Below are 8,418 nucleotides of genomic sequence, written 5' to 3'. Positions count from 1 at the left end.
ACAGTCAGCAAATATCTACCTTTTTTACCCTGCTGAGACTAACTTAACCTGTCAGCTAGCTAAATTTAGGTAGGAAGGTTAGCTAACACTAGCTAGCTTATGTGAGCAGTCTGCAGCCAGTCTAGCATTTGTCACTAGACATTTAAAAGCTTGTTTTTATTCTTAAACTTAAATATTACAAAAAAACACTAACTTCAGAAACTAGCTCTCATCTGCTCACCACACTCTCCAACTCTCCTCTGAACGGCAAAATGGCTTACAGCGATTAACAAGCTCCCTTCCCCCAACACTCGACTGCCGTTCCAGCAGCCGCCCTCCCCCCTCTACTTGCCGTTTCACCAGCCGCTCTCCCCCCTCTACTTGCCGTTTCAGCAGCCGCTCTCCCCCCTCTACTTGCCGTTCCAGCAGCCGCTCTCCCCCCTCTACTTGCCGTTCCAGCAGCCGCTCTCCCCCCTCTACTTGCCGTTTCACCAGCCGCTCTCCCCCCTCTACTTGCCGTTCCAGCAGCCGCTCTCCCCCCTCTACTTGCCGTTCCAGCAGCCGCTCTCCCCCCTCTACTTGCCGTTTCAGCAGCCGCCCTGTGCTGTTCCAGCAAGCAATCAAGGCCCCTCCCTCTGCTGCTGCTGCTACTGTTGTTGGAATAGCCAACCCCTCTAACAGTGCAAACAGCCACCACCCCTCCCCCACACTGTAACTACTGCTGCTGCTGAAACAGCCTGACTCTAATAAACTTTAAAACTTTTAAAGCTAAACTTTCAGCTCCTAACTGCTGCTAAACTGGTTAAATCATGAACATCACATGTACTTTTGCAGAGGTTGTGCATAAGGTTTTTTTGAGTAATGTAGAAGATATACTCAGCTTACATGGTATCAAATTAAAAGTCTTATAATGGAGACCACCATTTTTATATAACAAATATAATTGTATCATTTATAATTAAAATGACATGCATTTTGGCATTTTTATTGTCTTTTTATTTAGTTAAATTACTGTGTGAAGCACTTTTTAGAACTAGAACTGTCTGCTAGTTGGGGGGGGGCGGTAGAAAAAAGAGAGGTATAGGGGGTGTTCAGCAAATCTGTACATGTTATATGCTAAAAGGACAACAGGAGAAATAGCTAGCTAGCTAGTTGACCACTGTGATCATGCTAGTCATTAACCTAATAAAACAACTAACCTAATAAAAAGGAGTAAAAATTTGACAGCACTCATATAATATCCAGTATATATATTTATAAGTCTTGCCGATAAAAAACAAACATTTTAACCTACAGGGACTTTTCAGTATGCTTACTGTACACCATCCAGCATTATTATATAAACCAATCAAGTGTTAACATCTTCTAATTGGATATTTTTTTTAATGGTCTTGAGTTTGATATTACAAATTATTTTCTCAATAATTTAGTTTTAATTGTTATTTAATTTGGAGAATGATGTATTATACTTGAGACTTGTTCATGAGTCAAGACCAAGAGCAGGAGTTTCAAGGACTAAGACAAGACTGAGACAAGACCAAGATTTTTTTTCACCAAAATAAAAAGAAGGGATTTGGATGTAACTTAACAAACAGGTAAGAGCCTGCCATTGAATAATTACTCCATGGATGATTATGTTTCAGCTGGCAATAAGTTAAAAGTTATTTACCAATGCAGTAATAGCTTCTCATTTCTTAAACAACCATGTTAAAGACATGTTCTGTGGTTGGGAAAAGACGTTCATCTGATTGGCCACCACAGAGTCCAGACCTTGTTGAGAATCTTTGGGATGTGCTGTAGGAGACTCCAAATATCCCATCATCAGCACAAGATTACATTACATTACAGTACATAACATTACATTTGGCAGACGCTTTTGTCCAAAGTGACTTACAATAGTGAAGTACAAAAATAATAGAAGTAAAAGTAAAAACATCTTTAGATAGGAAATGAGGTTAGAAGTTGTTAGAGGTTAGAGTTAGAGGGGTTAGGAGAGTAAGTGCTCTTTGAAGAGCTCTGTCTTCAGGAGTTTCTTAAAGATAGTGAGAGATTCTCCTGATCTGGTAGTAGAAGGTAGATAGTTAGAGGTGTTAGGAGAGTAAGAGCTCTTTGAAGAGCTCAGTCTTCAGGAGTTTATTAAAGATAGTGAGAGATTCTCCTGATCTGGTAGTGGAAGGTAGTTTGTTCCACCATTGGGGAACTCTGTATGAGAACAGTCTGGATTGTTTTGTGTGAATGTTTGTTTGGTAAAGTGAGGCGACGTTCATTGGAGGAGCGCAGCAGCCGGGAGGTAGCGTAAGCCTTCAGGAGTGAGTGCAGGTAGGAAGGAGCCTGTTCTGTCATCACCTTTTAGGCGATCGTAAGGACTTTGAATTTGATGCAAGCAGCAACTGGTAGCCAATGGAGCTCAATGAGCAGCGGGGTGACGTGCCCGTTTTGGCTGGTTGAAGACCAGACATGCTGCTGCATTCTGGATCATCTGTAGTGGAGGCATGAGATTACCACCGCTTGTACCAGGAGTTGGGTGGCCTGTTGCGTCAGAAATGGTTGAATATTTTTGATGTTGTAAAGTGCACCGAACCCTGGGGAACCCCAGTGGATAAGGAGTGGGCTGAAGACAGCTGCCTTGTCAGTGGACTTGCTCGGTGGACTCGCGCAGGTAGACTCGCAGGTCTTTACCCAAGTTGGTCTTCACACAACAGCTGACGCCTTCAGCTGACACCTCGGCGAGTGACGAAATAGGATTCTAAATTGCGCACAGCTGCGGGCGATATAGGAAATTAGCACCACAAGATCTTGGGTAAAAATGACTGCAGCTCTGGACAGAATTAAATGGCCATCAGCGAGGGTGAGAGAGGGAGAGAGGGAACACACTGGAAGAGCTGAAGTGGACACTCCCCCATACTTCATACTTCTGACAGCAGGAAAGTCACACCGCCTCTAGCAAATCAGGCTGAAGTTGCTCCACACTAAGCTCCTGTTTGGACAACCTCTGTCCTCTTACATCTCAAGCTGTTAGCTCAAGCAAACCGCAGCCATGGCTAAAAAATAACTCACTCAGGGAACTACGTTCCAAACTCCGAGCTGCCGAAAGAAAATGGCAAAAAAAAAAAAAACAAGCAGACCTAAAAAACTACCAACTGCTCCTGGATTCCTTTACAGCCAGCATCACAACTGCTAAAGCTGAATTTTATCACAATAAATTCAGCTCCCTCACAGACTGCCGGAAAATATTTGCTACATTTAAATCACTAATCAACCCTCCTCCTCCTCCTCCTCTGGCTACATACTGCTGAAACACTTGCCTCATTCTTTACTGGGAAAGTGGCAGCTATCAGCAACCAATTTACTGATGTAACATGTAGCAGTCCTACTACATGCTCTGCAGCCCGGTGTCCCTCCACCGAAGGCTTTGCTTTCTCCTCGTTCACTCCTCTCACTGAGAACAAGACACTGGCTCTCCTAACACGTAGCCGTCCTACTATGTGTCCGCTTGACCCAATTTCCTCAAACCTACTACAAACCATTGCACCTACAATCACTCCGGCTATCACTCACACCATCAATGCCTCTTTAACTTCTGGTGTTTTCCCAACTGCTTTCAAACAAGCACATGTGACACAAAAAAAAGGCTTAAAAAGCCTTCTCTCAACCCCGCCCAGGTTGATAACTACAGACCGGTCTCACTACTACCCTTTCTCTCTAAAAAAAAAAAAAAAAAAAAAGTTTTAAATCAGGTCTCTGGCTTCCTCTCCCAGAATGACCTCCTGGACCAGAACCAATCTGAATTTAAAAAAGGACACTCTACCGAGACGGCTCTGTTGTCTGTGACTGAAGCGTTGAAAACTGCTAGAGCTGCAGGCCAGTCCTCAGTGCTCATTCTGCTGGACCTCTCGGCCGCCTTCGACACGGTCAACCACGACTTCCTCCTAACTATACTCTCAAACATGGGGATCTCACACAATGTGCTGTCATGGTTCAGATCATACGTCCCCAGGGTTCGGTTCTGGGTCCCCTTCTCTTCTCAATATATACCGCCTCTCTTGGTCAGGTTATCCACTCTCATGGCTTCTCCTACCATTGCTTTGCTGATGACACCCAGCTATACCTGTCATTCTCACTTGAAGATCACTCAATCTCTGCACAGATATTGCAGTGACATATCCTCATGGATGAAGGAGCATCACCTTCGATTAAATCTCTCAAAGACTGAACTTCTGGTCATACCAGCAAAACCATCTATTCAACCCAACTTCTCTATAAGCATCGACTCTCTCTCTCTCTCACCGTCAAAGGTTGCTAGGAACCTGGGTGTTATGGTTGATGACCAGCTCTCCTTCACGCACCATGTGGCCTCAGTTGCTTGATCCTGCCGCTTCGTGCTTTATAACATCAGAAAAATTAGAGCGCTTCTGACGCAACAGGCCACCCAACTCCTGGTACAAGCAGTCGTCATCTCACGCCTCGACTACTGCAATGCTGTACTAACTGACCTCCTGGCCTGCGTAGTAAAACCACTCCAAATCATCCAGAATGCAGCAGCACGTCTGGTCTTCAACCAGCCAAAACGGGCACGTCACCCCACTGCTCATTGAGCTCCATTGGCTACCAGTTGATGCTCGCATCAAATTCAAAGCTCTTACAATCGCCTACAAGGTGATGACAGAACAGCTCCTTCCTACCTGCACTGATCACTCCTGAAGGCTTACGCTACCTCCCGGCCGCTGCGCTCCTCCAATGAACGTCGCCTCGCTTTACCAAATCAAATCAAATCAAATTTATTTGTATAGCGCTTTTTACAACAGGTGTTGGCACAAAGCAGCTTTACAGAAACATGATTACAGGACAAAGAATCAGGCAAAACATTAAACATAGAAAATACAGAATACAGAACCCCCAGTGAGCGCGGAACAAACAAACAAACAAACAAACAAACATTCACACAAAACAATCCAGACTGTTCTCATACAGAGTTCCCCAATGGTGGAACAAACTACCTTCCACTACCAGATCAGAAGAATCTCTCACTATCTTTAATAAACTCCTGAAGACAGAGCTCTTCAAAGAGCACTTACTCTCCTAACACCTCTAACACACTAACTACTTCCAACCTCATTTCCTTCTTCCCCTCCTTCACTTCTCTATCCCTTTATTTCACTTCGACCTCCTTTAAGCCCTGTCTAAAAAATGGTTTATCTTTACTTCTATTACTTTTGTACTTGACTATTGTAAGTCGCTTTGGACAAAAGCGTCTGCCAAATGTAATGTAATGTAATGTAATGTAAAAGTTGGCTCTGTTTGACAAAAAAAATGTTAATGCTAATAGCAATCCATATAATGTGTTGGCAGAGTAGAATTTACAATATTTTGTTATATTTAAGCAGTAAAGTAACACATGACCCTCTCATGTTGTATTGCTTAAATATAACAAAATATTGTAAATTCTACACTGACACCACATTATTTGGATTGCTGATGGCCATTAAATGACTGCCAGTATAATCATTTTAGTCAACCAGCATGACCAATTTGATTGACTAGAATGAAAAAACACTGGACTACACTAGCTAACCTGTCTGACAATGATGTGAATGTTAGTTGACCTGCCTGATCAGTATGACCACTCTAGTTGATCCACATGACCAGAATGTTCAAAGTGGTACACCAGTATGACCATAGGGGTAGACAATCATGATTACACAAGTTGACCAGCATCAAGTATGACTGGTCTTTCTTTATAACCAGCATGGCCATGCTAGTTTATCAATATTGTAAAGCTGACTGACCAGCATGACTACACTAGCTCAACCAAAGCATTCAACCAGTAAAACCAACTTGGTCAAGTCAGTTATGCTGACAAACAAGTTAGCCCATCAAACTCAAATAAAAAACATGATGTACAGGTCATTAGCTAAAGTGTCCAACCAGCTTTTGGCTTATCCTAAGCTGAATAAAATGGCTGCCCACTCCCACATTATTATTCCACCATATAGGAAAAAACTGAAGAATATGAACTTGTTGTATTATTTGAGGTCTGAATTTTCTGCAAATAAATGCTCTAAATGACAATATTTTTATTTGGAATTTTGGAGAAATGTCTGTATTTTATAGAATAGAACAACAATGTTAATTTTATTTAAACATATACCTATTAATAGCAAAATCAGAGAAACTGATTCAGAAACAGATGTGGTCTATTCATGGCAATTGTGAATTTAAACCCTACCTCATCAGTAACAGATATTTGCACCACTTACATAAAAAACTTGACTGAGCTGTATGCCCAAACAATGTGAATTCTGAATTAAAGAAAGTAAAACCACTTCAGTTTATGGATAAATCTTTGCCCATTATGTTTGAACAATTATTGTTTAAAATAAGCAAGGAAAAACATAATTGGACAAGAGGACAAAATTGCTAAAATGCCAAGATGCTTTGCCCAAAGTTGTTGGATAAATTTTACTCCTTGTTCTAACTTGCTAATCTGTCACAAAGTACCAAGCTAGTTCTGCTGTTGGAAACTAGAATGAACAATGATGTGTTAGTTAGTGGTAACTTCTTTCATTGCTTACATTTTTATTTTTGTTTAGTTACTTTTCTAAAAGCACATGGTAATATGTCCTATTAAAGCATACATTATATGTGTATTTTTTAATAACTGATAAGTACATATTTAAAATATCAACCTGGTTGCAATAAATTGTATTATATTTTTGATTAGCATTTTGCTGCATTTGTTTTGGCAGAAAACTAGTGTAACAATCTGGCAACCCTGGTTGCTTGCTGTTAGCTCCAGTTGTTCCACTGTTGGCTGCTTAGGATGCATATATCTTATATTTAATACAAAAATGGGCTTACCTTGGGTTTGACTTTTGCTCCTTCATCCAAGTTTTAAGCTCCTTAGCTGGTATCTGCTGAAAATAATCTTCTTTCTTGTCCATTGAACTGATTTCCATGTAAACACACCATAAATGTATGTTCCGTTGAAATCCTTCCTTATGAGGACCAGGAAATGTCCATATTTGGAATAAGTGTGTGTGGCACTGTGAGTGCATGACCTGCGGGGGCGCAACTGAGCTCCTGCCCTTACACACACACACTGACCAAAAAACGTGTGGTATGGGCCTGAGCTAAAAATCACATAGACATATTCAGAACAGCTCCTGCACTTGATTTAAACCATTTTCTTTATGGGGACCAGGTTTTTGGTCCCCATACCGCAACAGGTCCCCATGACGTGACTGTGTAAACAGTCTGCTGTCCCCATAACGTGATGAATACCAACACACACACACACACACACACACACACACACAAGATGAAGAAAAGAAACAGGTCAAACCTGGAGACGGTAATGAGGGGGCGGAGCTACAGATGAAACACAGGTGAAGGCACTAGATGGGGGTGGAGATACTGAAGTATACACAGCAGAGCACATGGAGGAGATTTTTTTTTTATATATATATGCTGGCACTATATTAGATCCCATGTTTTGGGTATCATTAAAGATATGGTTAAAGTTTTGCCTGAGTATTTTGGAAAATCTTAGTCCCTTGAATATCTCATAACACTTGGGATGATTTGTTTTGTGGAATCACCTTGAGGTGGGTTATCCTGAATTTTGGGTATAGCTAAGTCTCGGTACACTGATCTTAGAAATGTCCTAGAATATCCTCTGGTTCGTAGAGTCCGAAATAGGATTTGTGTGGCTGTTTGAAAGTCCTCTTGGAGTGAACAGATCCCATCAAATCTAATGAGTTGGCTTTTAATAAGGCCTCGGAAGGTGTGTTTGGGGTGGAAACTCATTTTATGTAGTAGGGCATGTGTATCTGTTTCTTTGAAAGCATAGCTGCTTGGTGTCAGAAAAGTGAAGTCCTTTGTAGGTCGTTGTATCTAAGAAATTGATTGATTTAATGTCAATTTGGTATTTTACTTATTGAGTAGTGATGGTTGTTAAGTGTGGTGATAAAGTCACAGAATTGTTCTTTGGAGAATGGCCATGTGCCCCAGATGTCATCCAAATATCTAACGTAGTTTGTAGAAGCCTACACTATACTGTCTCCTCCCAATCTGCCATGTAGATGTTTGCATATGCTGGAGCAATTTTTTTGCCCATTGCAGTGCCTTTAATTTGGAGATTTGGAGATTTGCCCATTGAATTCAAAGTCGTTTTTGGTAAGGATAATGTGTAATAGTTCAAGCTGAATTTCGTCAGGTTTGCCGGCGTCTGGGTTATCATTGAAACATTTTCTGACTGCCTGGTGGCCTTTTGATATGTCTATATTTGCGTATAAATCATTAATGTCAATAGAAAAAGAAAGGTGTGTTCCTCCAACTTTATGGTTTTGACCATTTCTAAGAAATGACATGTATCTTTTATATAACTGCGGTGTTTGTTGGCTAAGGGAGTGAGAAAATGATCCAGATATTCTGCTCTCC

The 8,418-nt window shown here is 41.3% G+C and overlaps 1 protein-coding gene and 1 pseudogene across 1 annotated transcript in view; one reads left to right on the top strand and one right to left on the bottom strand.

Moving 5' to 3' along the window:
- LOC125801484 (zinc finger protein 239-like) overlaps positions 1-8,418 on the top strand; it is a 236,224-nt gene that overhangs the window by 25,432 nt on the left and 202,374 nt on the right. The gene's annotated exons all lie outside the window — the stretch shown is intronic.
- LOC125801174 (zinc finger protein 271-like) overlaps positions 1-8,418 on the bottom strand; it is a 166,422-nt pseudogene that overhangs the window by 36,220 nt on the left and 121,784 nt on the right.

Source organism: Astyanax mexicanus, chromosome 4 (genome assembly GCF_023375975.1).
Source record: "Astyanax mexicanus isolate ESR-SI-001 chromosome 4, AstMex3_surface, whole genome shotgun sequence".
In the NCBI taxonomy this organism is placed as follows: Eukaryota; Metazoa; Chordata; class Actinopteri; order Characiformes; family Acestrorhamphidae; genus Astyanax; species Astyanax mexicanus.
The sequence above is the reverse complement of the archived record's forward strand: the minus strand, read 5'-3'. Positions and strand labels throughout refer to the sequence as shown.